The sequence below is a fragment of the Ursus maritimus genome, unplaced genomic scaffold (genome assembly GCF_017311325.1).
Source record: "Ursus maritimus isolate PB19 unplaced genomic scaffold, ASM1731132v1 scaffold_10, whole genome shotgun sequence".
Taxonomy (NCBI): domain Eukaryota; kingdom Metazoa; phylum Chordata; class Mammalia; order Carnivora; family Ursidae; genus Ursus; species Ursus maritimus.
The window spans coordinates 54754891-54773088 of NW_024423344.1; the positions used below are offsets into that span (position 1 = coordinate 54754891).

The 18198-nt window shown below is 33.7% G+C and overlaps 1 pseudogene; it reads right to left on the reverse strand.

Moving 5' to 3' along the window:
* Window positions 1–16587: 16587 nt before the first annotated feature.
* On the reverse strand, window positions 16588–17407 carry LOC103659215 (annotated as a pseudogene).
* Between the last annotated feature and the right edge of the window lie 791 nt (window positions 17408–18198).

Sequence of the window (18198 nt, forward strand, 5' to 3'; positions counted from 1 at the left end):
TACCTGCTCAGGGAACTTACTGGTAACTCTTGGTTCTGCCCAAGCTTGGTTATAATTTCTTGGGTACAGTTTGCTTTTTTATGTGTTTGTTTATCACATATTCTAACCAAGTTTTATCAGCTGTCCCATAGAAAGCTTCCAAGTGGGTTGTGCAGGTGCTCCACAAGGAGTTTCTCCAGCAAGTTTCCATAGCACCCCCATGGTTATTTTCCCAGTGGGTTCTATCTCTCACCTCAACCACCTTCTCCGCAAGTGTTTTGATATCATGTGCATATTTACTGGTTGCCAGCCTTGGCCTGCAACATTATGGATAACTTTTCTGTCAATTGGTAATGGAAGTTCTCCTATTTTCTTATAAGATATAAATTTCAGACTTGAGAGTGGAGGCCTTCTAGTTTATTCCTTCCTTTGTACTCTGCCTCAGCCATACAGATAGTGCTTTTTGTCTATGTCTACTACTCTTGTATATTTAGGGTTTCTTTATGTATTAATATTTAATCTGTTATTAACTAGTTAATGAAAGTTTAAGTTAAGCTTCAATATTCAAATTAGTATGTGGTTTTTATTTCATGATTGAATCCTAAATGCATCATCTTCTCCCTTGAGGTCAGAAATCTCTAGAAATTCCGGGGACATTACCAATTTGTCATTCAAAACCAACATGTGGCAGGAACTATGACCAGTGTTATTGGGAACTCAATAATAAGCCAAAATGATGTAGCTTAACTCCTCATTTTGCTTGAGGTATAGTGGTGGTGGTAGAGAAGGAGGAGGGGAAGGAGGAGGAGGAGGTTAATAAAGAGGACAAGGGGAGGGAGGAGGAGGAGGAAGAAGAGAAAAGAACATTGTGCAACAAGAGGAACTACTATGGACATATGACAAGCAGACAATTTTCTAAGGTGTTAACATTAGATATGGAAACTCTAATATTATATAGATGTCTGGAAGAAAATCAATTATAATTCATCCCCTATCACCAACTCCCCCCCCAAAAAAAACCAAAAAACTTCTTAGTATACTGCTTTTCTAAATCTGAGTTTAGAAGACATCTGCCTAAATGAATGAGCTATATAAGATTCAAGGGTATTGTTTAATTTTATTCTTAGAATTGTGTCCTAGTAGCTGCACATCCAGCTGTAGACCATTCTTAACCGACAGATCATTGCTGTTGATTTGCCATAATTTGGAGAAATTGTGACTCTTTCTGTGCTCCCTATAGATAGTATATATTTTACCTCTACACCTTTCCCAGATTTCAGAGTACACTATAATCTCAGCAACTTATTATCTGGAGAAGTTCAGTAGGAATTAGCAAATACACTCTTTCATATGACAGAATAGTTTGAAGTATACAACAACTGGGGGTAAGTGCTGGGAGGAGATATCTGAGGGAAAGTCATTTGATTCTTCTTCTAATGCATATTCTTCAGTAAATTCAGAAAATCATCCTTTGAGACTTTACATAGAAACTAGTAGTATGATTTTGATAGTTCCCACTCCCCTATACATGTGTAAATTTCTATACAATCTAGATACAGTGTTCATAATTCAAAATATCTAACCTCTATACATCTGTGAATAAAAGATCTGGCTGTAGTATTATGAAAAATCTACCACCAGGGTGCAGGATTACATTCAAATTACCCAGAAGTAATGGAGTTCATCCAATTTAAATTTTGCAGAATATTTTTCCAAGCATTCTTTTGATATATTGTGTTCTAAATTACTGACTATCCAGTACATGGCTCCATGCATTCATCTTTGCATACTTTTTTATTTATTGATTCATGTAGTAGTTTTTTTCACGTGGAAGACACCATGAGTCTTATTTTCTTTGTTGTTAGAGAACAACAATTGAACACCCCTACAGAGCTCAACTATCTGACAGCAAGAAACACAAAGAGTATTCATAGAGAAATTAACTTTAAGGAAATAAGAAGGAATAAAAGAGAATAATAGAGTGGGTCTTGCTTTATATAAAGTAGGAGAGGTCGTCAGCCAAGGAAGAAGAGAACGTTGCATGCAGAGAAATTTATAAGCAAATAGGCCAATTTGGAAAGCACTGGGTTTGTGGTCATTGAACTCAAAGCTTCTGTATTTCAATTGTAGTAAAGAGTAGATGGCCGCATAATGAATTTGCTGAGCTGATCAGGAGCAAAGGATAGCAACTGAAGACACTTCACTAGAGGTTTCTAATAACTCCATTCTAGCCCATCTTCATTGACATAATCTGTTTAAACTAGATTACCCACCATAAACCTGCTTAATGAGAGATTCTACAAGTTCCCTTGGTTTAGGCAAATTCTACATATGAAGTTACATTTGTTCAGCAGAACTATAATCCTAGAGAATTTGGAGGTAACTAATTTAACACACAGAAAATTTTACAGCAGCAATCATTCAGAATTTGAGTTGTACCTCAGGTTTCTTTGCATCCAACATCTATATTCTTTGTACTATATTTAGTTTATGAAACAAGATTTGTAAGTAAAATGGTATGGATGGAATAAAAAAAATGCATGACTATCTTCACCTAAGAAGGGACAGAAAAGGGGAAGGGGAGGATACATGTAAACTAGGGAGTAGAGAGACGTGTTTGGAGAGGTTCTATCATGTGTACTTACTTATATAGTCTGGGTTGAAAGCTCAAGATTGAGTCAGACAGATTCAGAGTGAACAAGACTCTCTAGTGTGATCTAGAGAATGTTACTTAACTTCTTTAAACAGAGTTATTAACTTCTTTCAGTCCAAATTTATTTAAAGTGAGTATGATAGTAACTACTTAATAGGACCATTGCAAGAAATTTATCATCAGTCTTAATTTTCACATCGCTGCACACAGAGAACATGCTATATTTATGTCCCAATGAGTAAAATAGTTAAGTTTACTTTGGCTGTTACAGGTTCCTACCAGTCACCTCAAAGGCTGAAAATAACAGTGACATAGAATACCTAGAATTTTCTATGATACCCAAATAAATGCATTCTTTAGATAAAGAATGCATAAGGCACATTGCTTGATACACAGTAGGTTATCAGTAAATAGTAGTTATTATTATAGAAGATTTTTCTCTGTGATTAAATGGGTCAGAATTTTCTGTTTCATGTTACTGTTCGGGATACCATAAAATACATACAGTAAAATGAAGAATTCCTCTCTCTTTAGAAGATCACATCTACTCCATATTTACTGAGTTTAATAAGTTAAGACAAACACGTTCCTCTAGTACATTCAGTTTTCAGTAACAATCTAAGCCCCAATAATTCAGGCATTGTCATGACACTTGGATTCATCTTTGGCATATGTAGCTCTAAAACAAATTTGTTTCTATAAAATTATCTTATTTGTTCATTTTGCCTCCTATAAAGATTTTTGATGATGAAACAAGGAGAGTGGCAATATCTGTCTTTTCTTTTTTTCTCAACCTTTTCAATATTTTTTTCTTCATGTTTCTTTTTTCTACAGGATTTCAGAGTTTCTTCATGTTTTTTTTAAAGTTCCCATTTGTGATAAAGAAAGGGGGGGTAATCAGAAGGGGGAATGAAACATGAGAGACTATGGACTATGAGAAACAAACTGAGGGCTACAGAGGGGAGGGGGGTGGGGCAATGGGATAGACCGGTGATGGGTAGTAAGGAGGGCACATATTGCATGGTGCACTGGGTGTTATACACAACTAATGAATCATCGAGCCTTACATCGAAAACCGGGGATGTACTGTATGGTGACTAACATAATATAATAAAAAATCATTATTAAAAAAAAAAAATAAAGTTCCCATTTGTAATAAAATTCTGACACTCCCCATGCATCTGACTGAAGCTGTTTGTGTGCGTGCGTGCGTGTGTGTGTGTGTGTGTGTGTGTATTCTCTTCATTTCTTTTTTCTTTATAAAATGCTGAGTGCATTAAGCCTAAGCCAACACCATAGCAACACAGTTTTCTGAAACTTCTTGTTCTGCCAATTTAAGGAGTTATAATATTCCCCTTAGTAAATCCTCTCCTCTTCCTAATGTTCACCATTTATTCTAAAATAATATTGAATATGATTCTGTGATTCTCACATGCTCTACATGGGATGATTATGGTAGATAAAATTGACGTGGCATATAAGGATACTGAGGGTCATGTAAGGAATATGCTTTTCTTTAGATAACTAGGTGTTGATTGATACATACAGGATTAATCCTTGGGTGGATAACCTCTGAATTTACACACAGTACCCCGAATGAAATGTTCTACCTAATTCAAGTTTGTCTCAATGGCATATTGCAAAAAAATACAGTAATTCTCATGTAGATCACATAATTACTTTATATGGTCTGGATTTATCTCAAATGTTACTTATCTATGTATCTGGCAACATAAATTTAATACTCTACTTCTTCCCAAAAAGACACTTACATAATGCCAGTCTAAAATAGCATCACTCAGTTTATTACAGCACTTATAATAAGCCACATATATTTTATCTTCCACTCTAATAGCAAATGAATTCATGAATCTCTTTTCTTTCCTGAATAAGAAATTCTTAATTTTTGAGATTACTGTTTCTTCATTTTCCCAGTTGTGGCAGGCTCCCTCTTGGGCATTTGAATAAAAGACTTTCATAAAATTAAAAATCCTTCATGGTATGAGAAAAATGTATAGATGCTTTATATCATCAGGATTTTAAAAGCAATTCTACGATAACCAGTAACTTTTCTTTAAAAACAAAAAAGTAAAGAAAACTGAAATACAGTAAATTAAAAGATCAATTGAAAGGTAAATTCCCATTTTGGAGTAGATAGTGGAACAAATACTTATATTATTTGCTTTAAAAAAAATAAAGAGAAAAAGAAAAGGAAATTAAATATATGGGTGATGTTGTTATATGTGAATAATTTCCATAAGGAAATCTCTCTACAAAATAATTGAGTTTTAAAATTTTCTTTTTTAACTTGAATGATTACATAGTTTCTTCACAAAATCAAATCAAACAACTTGCCTTAGTAAAATCAAACAACGTGAGGCTTGTAGAAGTCTAGAAGCACTGAATTTCTCCTCATGATTGCAATTCAGTCCTAAATAAAAATATCAAATCCTTTTCATTAATCAGGCTTTGTAGACTTTGGATGTTGTGAAAGCTGGGGAGAATGGGCTTGATCCAGGGAATATCTAGGGAAAGCTCTCCTTGCAGTTGATGTGCACATTTGGTTTAGCAGATGTTCTTTGCTGATTGAGCCACTAGTGACTATATCCTAGCATTGCCTAACCTCTTCCCTTCCTTCAGTCAATCTTTTCACAGTCTGGGTTAATTTACTGACAGATGCTTCAGAAAAAGTCAATAAATGGAGGAAAACTGATTAATATTGAAAAATAAGAATGCTTGGGACCCTAGTTATTTTATGTATAAACTAAAGATATTAGCAAATGTGTTTAAAATAAAGCATATACCAAACCAGTTTAAGATTAAATTAATTCAAATTGTTTTTGTTATTAAGATATTAGATACTTTATATAATTTTTTTTAAGACATAAATTCATAAGGAGGTGTTAAGCCATCTCCACAGGACACAGTTACAAATATTTTAAATTTTCAAAATAAAGAATGAGAAAACAGTAATGGTAAATGTAAACTATATATAGAAGAAAAATATTCAGTAAGGGTTAGTACATTACTATTTCTGCAATAACTACTCAATAATGACTACTATGGACTGAATTGTGTCCCCTGAAATTCATATATTGAAGTCCTAACCCCGCAGTGTAACTGTTTCTGGAGATAGGGTTTTTAGAAAGTAATAAAAGTTAAACAAGGTGGTAAGGGTGGAGTCCTAACCTGGTAAGATTGTGATCTTATAAAAAAAAGATTGTGATCTTATAAAAAAAAAAGAACAAGAGAGATCTCCTTGTGATTGTGATCTTATAAAAAAAAGAACAAGAGAGATCTCCTCTCCTTTTCTCTGCGATGGGAGGCACAGTGAGAAGTTAGCCATTTGCAACCCAGAAAGTGGGCCCTTACAGAACCTAAGCATGCCGACACCATTATCTCAGACTTATAGCCTCTATAACCGAGAGAAAATAAACTTCTGTTTTTTAACTCACTCAGTCTATGGTATTTTGTTATGGCAATCTGAGCTGACTGATATAATGACCCATAAATTATTTAAATATCTTCAAATATAGTATGTATTAAAATCTTATGTAATATAAATATTATGTTACTGATATTGATATTGTCATGTAAAAAGAAAACAAATATCAACTTTTAAAAAACAATTCCTGGATATTCTCTTCAAAATTTTATTTAAATAGTGGTTATTGTGAAACATGTATGAACACTGTTATTTATAGGTAGAAGAAATTTGCTAATTAGAATGCCAATGATTTTGTCATGAAATATGGAAAAGGAGCAAAGGAAGTTGAATTTCTCTACATAATGAGAGGAGAAAATTTGAACCCCCGGGAAGGAAATTAAATGAAAGGAGTCACTATGGAACTAACTTGAGAAGGCAAGAGAGACCAAGGTATTAGCAAGATGAATGGCAGATGTCTATGTGCTCTATACTGCAGTCAAGGAATTAACTAAACTTTGTGTTTGATTTTAAAGAGAGTAAGGATGGCAATGGTGTTAAAGAAGAAACAATCATATAACTCATCAATGAGAGGAGCACTGGGAAACATGAGAAATTAAGTTCCTGGACATATTTTTTTAAATGTTAAAGACATTCTTAACTTCCATAATCCTTGGGATTTGGGGCTTGAAACAGAATTATATTTATCTCATAAAAGTCAGAAAGACCAAATGCCATCTAGGATACTAGGATACATGTAGGTTGCTCATTAAACATTCAAAATATGTTTATTTTTTGTAGCCTATAAAATATTCCATCTTTGTTGCTGAGTATATAAAGCATGTGTACAGACACACATGAATAGAATCCTAAGGTTTTGACTATCAACAGGACCTTTATGGTCTCAACAGTGTGTCTTGAATAATTGACATAACCTAAGAAGATCAGAGAAATCACCTAGATAAATAAATAATATGGTTCTTTTCTGTATTGGTGAAAAGATTGGAACAAGATTAATGCAGTGGCTGTAGTGGCTCATACTGGAAGTAAGCCAAAAATTCTCATCTTAATACCACCTCGATTACCTCTCAATTACTAAAGATCCAGAAACAAACACTAGAAAAAAAATCAAAAGAATATGCACTGGGAGGCTAGGATTCTATTGAGAGCTGTTAAATATAACAACTAAATCATGAATATGTTCTATAAATCATAAATTAATCAAACTTTGATAATCACAGTGCCTTAAAACTAATGTTATAATTAACAAAAAACTTACCCAGAAAACTAATTTCAAAATATCAATTCTAAAAATATAGGCTTAAAAATATACATAATGAGAATCCCATTTTAAAATGCATTGAATTGAAGAAACATCTATCAAGCACTAACTACAATTGCCTTTGATCCAAAAACTTGACACTTTAAAAAATATATTTTATTTATTTATTTTAGAGAGAGAGAGAGAGACAGCATGAGCAGGAGAGGCAGAGGGAGAGAGACAGAATCTCAAGCAGACTCCATACTGAGTGCAGAGCCCAATGTGGCATATGCGGGGCTCGATCCCAGGACCCTGAGATCAGGATCTGAGCAGACACCAAGAGCCAGATGCTTAACCAATTGTGTCACCCAGGTGCCCCAAACTTGACACTTACTAAACCAACTTAACATCATACCCATAAAGAAAAAAAAAAAAATCAATGAGGTTGAATAAACCTTCCCTTCTTAAAAGCTAAATACAATATGAAAAAAGTCATGTAAATATACTATAGCATCTAAATAAAACAAAAGACTGTGGTAAAAATATCTACAAAATTATTCTGGCATAAAATGTAAATAGACTTCAATAGTTAATATATCACATCCCTCAAATTAGTTTGTAGTGACTAGATGGAAATAAGAAAAATATAAAAAATATAAATGACAAGGTCAGCCATCATAATCTAATTGATATTTGTAGAACACCATACTTAGCAACTGCAGGATAAACATTATTTCAAACACGTATGGAGTGTTCACAAAAACAGACCACTTATTGATCCATAAAACAAATCTTGATAGATATGAAAAAATGGATCTCTTTCAAACTATGTTCTTTGATCACAACATAATTAAACCAGAAATAAAAAAAAATTAACACACATAGAAAATCCCCAAATACATAAATACTAATTGGTTTCTAAACAGCACATATGTCACAGTATAAAACAAAGGGGAATTGTACAATATTAAGTCAAGTGATAATTTAAAACTACTATATTAAAATTTATGTGAAGCTACTAAAGAAATATATAAAGGGAAATTTTTAATATTAAATGCAAATATTAAAAAAGAAATGTCTGAAATCAATGCTGTAAACCTACAACCACAGGAAAGCAGTAAGAGAACAGCAAACAAAGCCATATAGTAAGCATGAGAACAGATATAATAAAGATTAAGAGCAGAAATCAACAGAACAGAAAACATAAAAATAGAGAACATAGAACTGCCTCACATAATTCAGAACACTCAGTTAAATTCATATTTCAGATAAAGTATGTTTTTTAGTATGACACAAATATATTTTTTAAGATTTTATTTATGTATTTGAGAGAGAGAGAGCATGAGCAGGGGTTAGAGACAAAGGGAGAGGGAGAAGCAGACTCCCTGCTGAGCAGGGAGCCCAATGCAGGACTCAATCCCAGCACCCTGGGATTATGACCTGAGCCGAAGACAGAATGCTTAACCAATTGAGCCACCCAGATGCCCAGTATGTCACAAATATTATACGGAACACGATCATGCATGCAAAAATATCCATTGTTGGGGCGCCTGGGTAGCGCAGTCGTTAAAGCGTCTGCCTTCGGCTCAGGGCGTGATCCCGGCGTACCGGGATCGAGTCCCACATCAGGCTCCTCCGCTATGGGCCTGCTTCTTCCTCTCCCACTCCTCCTGCTGTGTTCCCTCTCTCGCTGGCTGTTTCTCTGTCACATAAATAAATAAAAAAATCTTTAAAAAAAAAAATATCCATTGTTGTTCTGAATTCAAATTTAATTGGGTTCTTGTATTTTTATTGGTTAAATCTGACAATCCTAAAATAAAAGTCAATAGTATTGAAAGTTCTTTGAAAAGATCAATAAAGTTATAAATCTCACACTCTATTGATGAAGAAAAAAGGAGACAAGTGACAAATTATCATTATTACCATTAAAGAGAGGATAAACTCAAGATCTTTCAGACATTAAATATACAAAGGGAACATTATAAACAACTTAATGCCAATTATATGAAATGAAGAAATTACTTGGAAGTCACAACTTACTAAAACTGACAAAGGAAAATAGATAATCTTATAAGAAGAGGCCAGAGAACCTCCTAACTTTCTTTCTGCCATGTGACGACACAGCAAGAAGATGGCCATCTATAAACCAGGAAGAGGACTCTCACCCAAAACCTGACCGTGCTGGCACCTGGAGTTTGGGCTTCGAGCCTCCACAACTATGAGAAATAAATATCTCTTGCTTAAACTACCTAGTCTGTAGTAATTTGTTACAGCAGCCTGAACTGACTTAAATACTTTTCCATTTCCATCATGATTGTCTAAAGTTGTGGCTTCAGGGCCTTGGAAATGTGGAGAGTAAGATACTCAATTGCTTTTTCCCGTGTCCCTCCCTTCTGTCTAAAATTAAATTCTGCCCAGGCATTTGCTGACTTATGGGGGTGTAGGTGTGAGTCCTTCACAGTCTCTTCTGAGGCTTTTCTGCTGCCAGGATCCACAAAGTAAGTATTCACTTCTGGCTCAAATTTTTCTATAGCTGCTAAGGTTTCCTCCAAATGTAGAAGTCCTCTCTGGTAGGGTAACTACCAGATGTTCAGGTCTTGCTAGCATTTTCTTCTTAACCCAAAATAAACTCACAGAAAATCCGCCCCAGACCTGAGAATAGAAGTATAGGCTGCTCCATTTGTATCTCTCTCTCAAGCCTCCTTCTCTCTCCATGTGTATCTGTTCATTCGTTCATTCATTCATTTATTCGTTCATTTGATCTTGAGGTGGCCAGAGTTCCCCCTAGTAATTCACCACTTAAGCTATCATCCTACTATTAGAGTCTTGAATTCTCCTTTCCATCTTGCAGATACTTTCAAACTCACTGTGATTTCTGTGGATCATTTCCCTTTACTGGGTTGGGGGCAGCAAGCTGGATATGGTATATCCCCTTCTCTACGTCATGGGGAGGAAATGGGTTCATGCCATGGCTACTGAATTTCTAGGTAATTCTGATGTATCTTTGTCCCACTTCCTGGGTTAAGAGTGGGCTCAATGGGTAGTAATTCATCCTGTTATACCAATTAAGTGTTATTCTCAAATTTATATGTGTATGGACGTACTTGTGCATTTTTATCTGATTATGGTAAATAACGCAAAATATGCATCAAGTTGTGGATTCTTAAGTGTTTGAACACATGAATGGTGAATTGTGATGTTTTTGTTTTGGATTTTTTCATACTTTCTTTTTACTTTCTGCATTTTATAAGTTCTCTGTAATTATCATATAATATGCTTAGATTCAGAAAAACAATAAAGAAAATTTAAGCATAATTTATCCATTGTTAAATAAATTCTTAATATATTGCTTCCCAATTATAATTGTAATTACATATTATAATTATGTAGTATAATAAGTTATAATTATATATAATTAATTCTAATAATATTTTGTTTTTACACTCCAAGTGGATACAAATAATATATTGTAGTTTTAAATCATGTAATTAGAAAAAAATGCTAGTTTTACCAGAAAAACTTTCATAGTCTGAGTGGCTTAATACTTAGGGTATAACTTACTATATAGATGAAAATTTTAGTTTTGAAAAATAAAGTTTACAATTAAGTGATAGATTAAAACTTGGAAAAATCTTTTGTATCCATGTTATGTTAAACTATTTTCTACTCCATGACTAAAAGTAGAAGTGTGTTTGTTAATGAGTAATGCTGATTGTTCATTGGATTCAAAGTTTTCCAGAAAATTTATAATCGGCTTTAATTCAAATGAACAAATAACAAAATGATGAAAATTTTAGTCTCAGTGATGTGATAAAGTAATAGTCTCTTGGTCTAATTTCAGAATATGTGTCAAAATTATATATAACTTTATATAATTATAACTTTGCTATGTTTAAAATGTCATTTACAATTAAAATTACCAAGTAGTATCTGGACAATAAAAGCAATTGAATGCCCAGGAACACTGAAAAGATAGAGAAAAATCTAAAAATCTGGAAGAATATATCCTGTTTAGTTTAGTGGTGATTAGTTTCCCTTTAGTTTCCTTAACAATACGAGCTCTATGCCGAACTTATACATATTGTTGGCTTTATGAAAGTAGTTTCAACCTTGTTCTACTGGTAACATCAATATTAATAAATGCTTTAAATAAAAGAGTAAATTCTTCAGATGTATAAAGTTTTCATTTATTTATAATTGTGATTGTGTTTTCTTTTGGACAATATAATGTCCACAAAAATCCACAAGAAAATTAACAATGAATGTTAATAAATAATAAAATATTCAGGTATGGATTTATAAGAAGATTTTGAGGAAAATAATAACATAAACTAGGAAAAATAGTGCCACAATGCTCTTTAATACAAAAATCTAAATGTCATTGATTTCCCCTTTCTCCAAAGTTGTGTAATTGTATCCAAGTATATAATTTTATTATTTAGGAAAATATATTTTGATGCCTCTTTTTGATAAAGCCAAGAAATACTCGATAAGCCAGATTGTCATGACTTACTAAATGGAGGTGAATTTCTCCACATAACAATATCAAATGAAATTTGACTTACTGGGGCACCCGTGAACTCAGAAACAAAATGAAGTACCTACAAATATATGGAAGCTAAAAAAAAACAAACTTTGGTGATAATCTGAGACCAAAAAGTATGACCATAAACAAGTTCTTAACTTTTTTTGTTGAAAGTCTTATCATATCTTATTTCTCTTCTCCCCACTCAAAAGCTTTAAACGAATATGATATATACGATTTCTGTTAATTGTTATTTAAGCAAACAGGGAAATTGAATATCTTATGGTTCTGGAAGATGAAAGCAGTTATAAAAGACTTCAAATTGAGATTGGTAATTTAATGAAAAGAGAAAATTAGAGCTGGAGGTGACAAATCAAATATAAATATTCTCAGAGATTTTCTATTCAGGACATGTATTTTTTTTCAATGAAAGTGAGATTTAGGATAAAGTCAAGATACTAAAATATAAAAAGAAATATTGAGGTTACCAGTGTTGCAGATTCAAATATTCAAAGACCGTAAAATTAGTAACGAAGCATAGAGGCAGTACAATGAAATGATAATAATGATACTAGAATTTGAATTCACATATTCCAAGTGAACAATTTCAGTACAGACAAAAAAGAAAACAAACAAAAAAAGCTATGAATATACACACACACATATATAGACACACACACACACACACACACACCACACACACACACTTTTTCATTCTCATACTATAGTACAATATGCCAAAGATATTAGCTTGATCATGGTCTGTTTCTTCTATGACATTTTCATTTAGCCACTACCCAGATTCCTCTTCTCAAAGACAACTGGTCTAGGGGCTCCTGGGTGGCTCAGTTGTTAAGCGTCTGCCTTCGGCTCAGGGTGTGATCCCGGCATTCTGGGATCGAGCCCCACATCAGGCTCCTCCACTATGAGCCTGCTTCTTCCTCTCCCATTCCTCCTGCTTGTGTTCCCTCTCTCGCTGGCTGTCTCTATCTCTGTCAAATAAATAAATAAATAAATAAATAAATAAATCTTAAAAAAAAAAAGACAACTGGTCTATGTACACTTAATTTTTGAAAGACCACCATTTAGATCCACGACCAAAACCTTTCCTTCTGAAAGACTACTAAATATATTTTCAATATTTCTAATCAATACTAGCCAAGAGAGATCTGGACACCATTCATCATTTATCAAATGGGACAGAACAATTCGGATTGTCCTTTAAATATTTACTGTCCAGGTTATACAGCCAACAATGTTACTAAACTGAGGAATAATGCTTCTATTGGTTCAAAATTGGTTGTATTTCAAGTTTACTTAAGTATTAAATTGAGGGAAGTTACATTAAAAGACTGTCCTAATTGGGGCCATTTTTTCCTTTGTCATTTTCCATAAATGTGGAAATTATGTCATATTGACCTTATCCAGTGTCTAAGAAGGTTCTTTTCTAGAGGCATCTTTCAACACTTTCTCTACTTGTTTGAATACTTAGTATTACCGATTAAGTTTTAGAAAACTTTTCCCACTTAACAAATATCTTGTCCTTTCTTTTGTGGATAATACTTTATATTCTTTTTCCCCCTCAATTAGATATAAGCGAAGCTAAAAAATTGAGAGATTAACTTTCATCAGAAATTAAAGTAAGTTTCAACATTAAGTTGCACATTTCAACTGAAAAATATCTCCAGTGAGTTCTAACAATAGCCAAGCCTTGTACCCACAACCTGCCTTAAATGATTTGTTTTCTGAAGTAGCTCTGAAAATTTTATTTGTGTGTCTAAGCTTTTCTGGTTCTATTTTAAATTGTCTTTTCTCTTTTATTATTTATATTGGAAATACTTTTGATTTAGTTCATAATCTTCCTGCAAAAGATACATTGTACATTTGTGCTTCTTCATACATTATACATAACAATAAGCAAAATTTACAGCAGTGTAAGCAAAAGAATAGTTAGCTTTACTGCAATATACAAAATTCAGCCAATTCAGCAAAAGCCTTAAAACTCTAGAAGAAACATTTCACAAGCTGCATATGTGTTGTAATAAGCCCTTCAAATATGTGTGCATATACATTTTTTTTTTTTTTTACTTCAGAGAAAATCGAATGGTTTAGTAAATTGAAAGTGGCAAGTAGAAACACAGCATTCTCTGTTTTGTAGTAACGGTGTTTGGTATGGCAGTTCCAAGCCTAAGATATTCCATAGATTTTGTTAAAGGAAAGCACTACTAATTTCAAATTTCCATATAAGGACTGAAGCTATTTTGGTTGCATATATAGTTGTCATACAAAGAAAGTACTGAACAACTGAAGAGTCTGGCCAAGAGAGCCTTTCATTCCCTTCAGCTTGACTAAATTTTAGATAGGTTTCTTCCTGACCACAAGCCTCTGACCTTCCTTTTATTTACTTTCGAAACTACAATTGTGAACTATTTTTCTACTTTTTTGAGATGTGACTATTCTCCCAGCCTCTTGCCGGTTTTACAAACCCAGGAATATTTTCCACAAGGATCTGGGAGCCATCCCTTTGAAATGTAATCCTCAAGGAAGAATTTCTATCTCCTGTCTCTGAGGGTGGGTAGGAGCCAAACTTAGATAAGTACCAGTTAGCAAACAGATGACCTAAGCATATTGACCAACCTCGGTCTCCCCTAACATCTTCCAGAATTTTTCTAGTAACTCATCCCAGTGTTTAAAAGTCCTCCTGCCTTTTGTGTTGGTGGAGTTGAGTTCAATTTTTCTGTCCTATTGCAATACTCTCCACCCCTATTGCAGTAGTCTTGAACATAGTCCTCACTGCCTGCTTAATTCCATCCGGTGAATTTTTTCCTTCAGTCTTTGTCTAAAATCACTATATGCAGTAATCTCTGGGAGGTCCATTTCTATAAAGCCTCAACTTCAGAAATAGTCAAATATAGTCAAACTATATTTGAGAGTGATAAGTGATGCTTTCCCAGTTGCCTATGCAATTACTAATAATTAGAAAAAGTGTTTTTCCCCTCATTTAAATATCTTATTTTTAACAACTATATCTAGTCTTTCCTTGATTTTTATTTTCTGGCCCTCAACACAACAAAGATATCTACAGAAGAAATTCAGCTCTTGTATTCTGAAACATCATTCTACATATAACAATTTTCCTGGGCTTCCTCCTTGGCAAATATATGACAAGGGCTAGACTTTTGTCAATTTCAGCACATAAGCTTCATTCAGATGTCCTCGGTCCTCTTTGCTCTTAAAGGGGGAAGGATTCTTTTAAAAAATGTAATTTAGTTTTAACAGGGTTTTACATCTTACACTTTTTTGAGGTCATATATCCCAATGAGAATTCTATGTAAGGCATAAAAATTATTATCCAAAAACTGCACCTTTATATAGACAATTGAAATTCTGTTTGAATTTCCAAGGGTTGATGGATCTCTTCAGTTGGGAGATACATATTACCTAACACAACTCTGCTTCCAACAGCAAGTCCTCTCCAACCTGAATTAATGGAATAGTATAGCTGTTCTCTGCCCCAACATTGGCTCCTTGTCCCCTCTGCTGTTACTGCTTCATATTCCCCAACTCCTTATGTAACTGAAGGTGTTTCTATGTTAATCTGATTCTACTACTTAAAAATCCTCCCATAAACTCAGAGATACTTTACCTATAATATTTGTATTTCCTAAGTCAATAAGATTTTCAACCCAAAGTGAGTTAAATTACACTTGAAATTTAACTTGCTCACTGTTGTTGATTGTTTCAGTTGCAGATTTTTATCTCTGCTATAGCTGAATTCATTTTTAAATGGTCTCTAAATATTTTCCAATACCTTTCCTATGATTATTTTCTCCATTGTGTCATTTTTACTCATACTAGCTACCTATTAAAGAATCTGCCTAGAGTTGCTTTATGCATACCTCTGGAATACTATTATTCCATCAGTAATTGCTATTTTGTCCTTATCTTTTGTATTTGGTAAATTACTATCAACATTCCCAAAAGATTCCCACCAAAGTCCCACAAATTGCATGGCCCATGGCAAAGTTTCTTTTCCCTTATCATTAAACCTGCCAGGGAGTTTGCAAAGTTCTTGCCTGTTATAGCTTAGCCTGCTTAATCTTGAGCCAAGTGATCATCTTTTACCTATGTTCCTTTAGTAGGGATTTGAGACAGATTGCTAGAGAATGGACTGACAGAACTGATTATCGGCACTGTGACAATGATTTATTTTATCATTGGACCAGGAAAGAGAACATATGGTCAATGACTCCATTGGTACAGAACTGACATTCATCCTTGCTTCCTTGCTCTTGTTTTATGCTAGCGCATAACTTTGCACTTTAAAAATATCTCTCATTATGTTTCCTAAAAATTATTCTTAAAACTTCATAGCCCAGTTGATCTAGGTGGGCAAATGTATTCCTTTCCTTGCCTGAATCATGCTTTAAAAAAATCAACCTATGTTATTCTAAAATAGAGAAATTGACATCAAGTTGTTTTCTTTAAATCCTAGGAATTTAATAGAAAGTGTGAACCATTATCAGCATGCTGTTCAAATATTAATATTTGTAGTCCTAAATAATCACGAATCATACTGCATGTTTTACTATCTTCTTATTTTAATGTAACAGCCAATTTTATTCAGATTTCCCAAAATTCATATTCAATATATTGTTTCTAAAATGTATGTCATCCTTTATATAATGGTTTCATTATTTCATCTTTATTTTACAGTTTTTTTTCATCTTGTCTTTACACATTCTCTAGTAGAAGTCAGAGTCCTGAGCTGCCCAGTTAGAAACCTCTAACCTACTTTTCTGATTAAGTTTCCTCTCAATATTCATGGCCAACATCTGGTGTTTAAATGAAAGGCTTTTGGTCTTTTCAATCACTTGCTGATAGGGTGAGACTGCATTGTTAACCGTAACCACGTGGCTTAATTTAGAATCAATCTTGGCATCCAGTCTTGCATTCTAATCAAATTGACAATCCACTTTTCAACTTTTTCCAGAGTCCTGTTCAATCTGTCTGCCAACATGTTAATGGTGATACACAGGTGGGTGTTACAAGAAGTCTCAAATATGGAGAGACAAGCATTTTTAGTGAAATTCTCAGGACCACCCACCAAGAAATCATTCACAAGAACTGATTCACATTCCCTCAGCTTTTTCCAAGACCCATGAAAGTCCAAGCTAACATATAAGCATTCACCACATTCTGTAATTGGGTCTTTATATGTGTAAGACTCTGTTGAATAACTTTAACCAGATCTTTTAGTACCTGCCGGCGTTTTTGAACATCTTTGTTTATAATGATGACTGTAGTCAAAATAGTGCAGAATATGTTGATATACTATCTGAATTGCATTAGGATATGGTGGCTGGTAAAGGAAGAGATTGGGGGTGGTCGAAGAAAACCAGCAGAGACCAGTGGATGAGCCATGTTTGCTGCTGAAGAGAACAAAGTGGAGAACTCACAGAATTGTTATCCTTGGTCTCTTAACCATGTAAGGTCTTCCAGAGCTGCAGCCCAATTCAGTAACCCCAGTCTTTTGCATCTTAGTGATATTACTCCCCTGACCATCCAATCAAGTAATAGAATATTTCCATAACCCAGAAACCTTCCTTATGCATATTTCTATTCACTTATTCTTACCCCAGTCCTAGAAAAACAATGATATGATTTTAATCATCATAGATTAGCTTTACTTTTAAAACTTAAAAAAAAAAATGGAACTCTATATTAGGTACTCTTTTGTATTTTTTTCACTCAGTATGTTTTTGAGATTCACCCACATGTGTATATGCAGATCATTTTCTTTACTCATTCACTCATTGATTTTGCGTTATTTACAGTTTTAGACTAATAAAGATAAAACTTCCTTGAACATTAATGTATTTGTCTTTTAGTTGACGTGTTTTCATTACTCTTGGCACTATATTTAGGAATGAAATAGATGAATCGTAGGCTAAGTGTATGGTTAACATTATAAAAAACTGACAAAGTGGGGCGTCTGGATGGCTGAGTCTGTTAAGTGACCAACTCTTGATTTTGGCTTAGGTCATGCTCTCAGAAGAGAGAGTCTGCTTCTCTCCCTCTTCCCCTGCCCCTCCCCCACGTATGCTTGTGCGTGCCCTCTCTCTCTCTAAAAATAAGTAAATGAAATCTTAAAACAAACAAACCCCTGACAAATCGCTTTTCCAAAAATGATATAATATTATACACAACAACCAGAAATAAATAAAAGTTCCAGTTACAACTAGTCATGTCATAAATTGATATTGTTTAATTATAGCTATTCTGGTGGGGTAAACTATCTTACTACATACAGATTTTATTGTGTTAGTCTTATATAAACTTCCAGTAAATCTGCA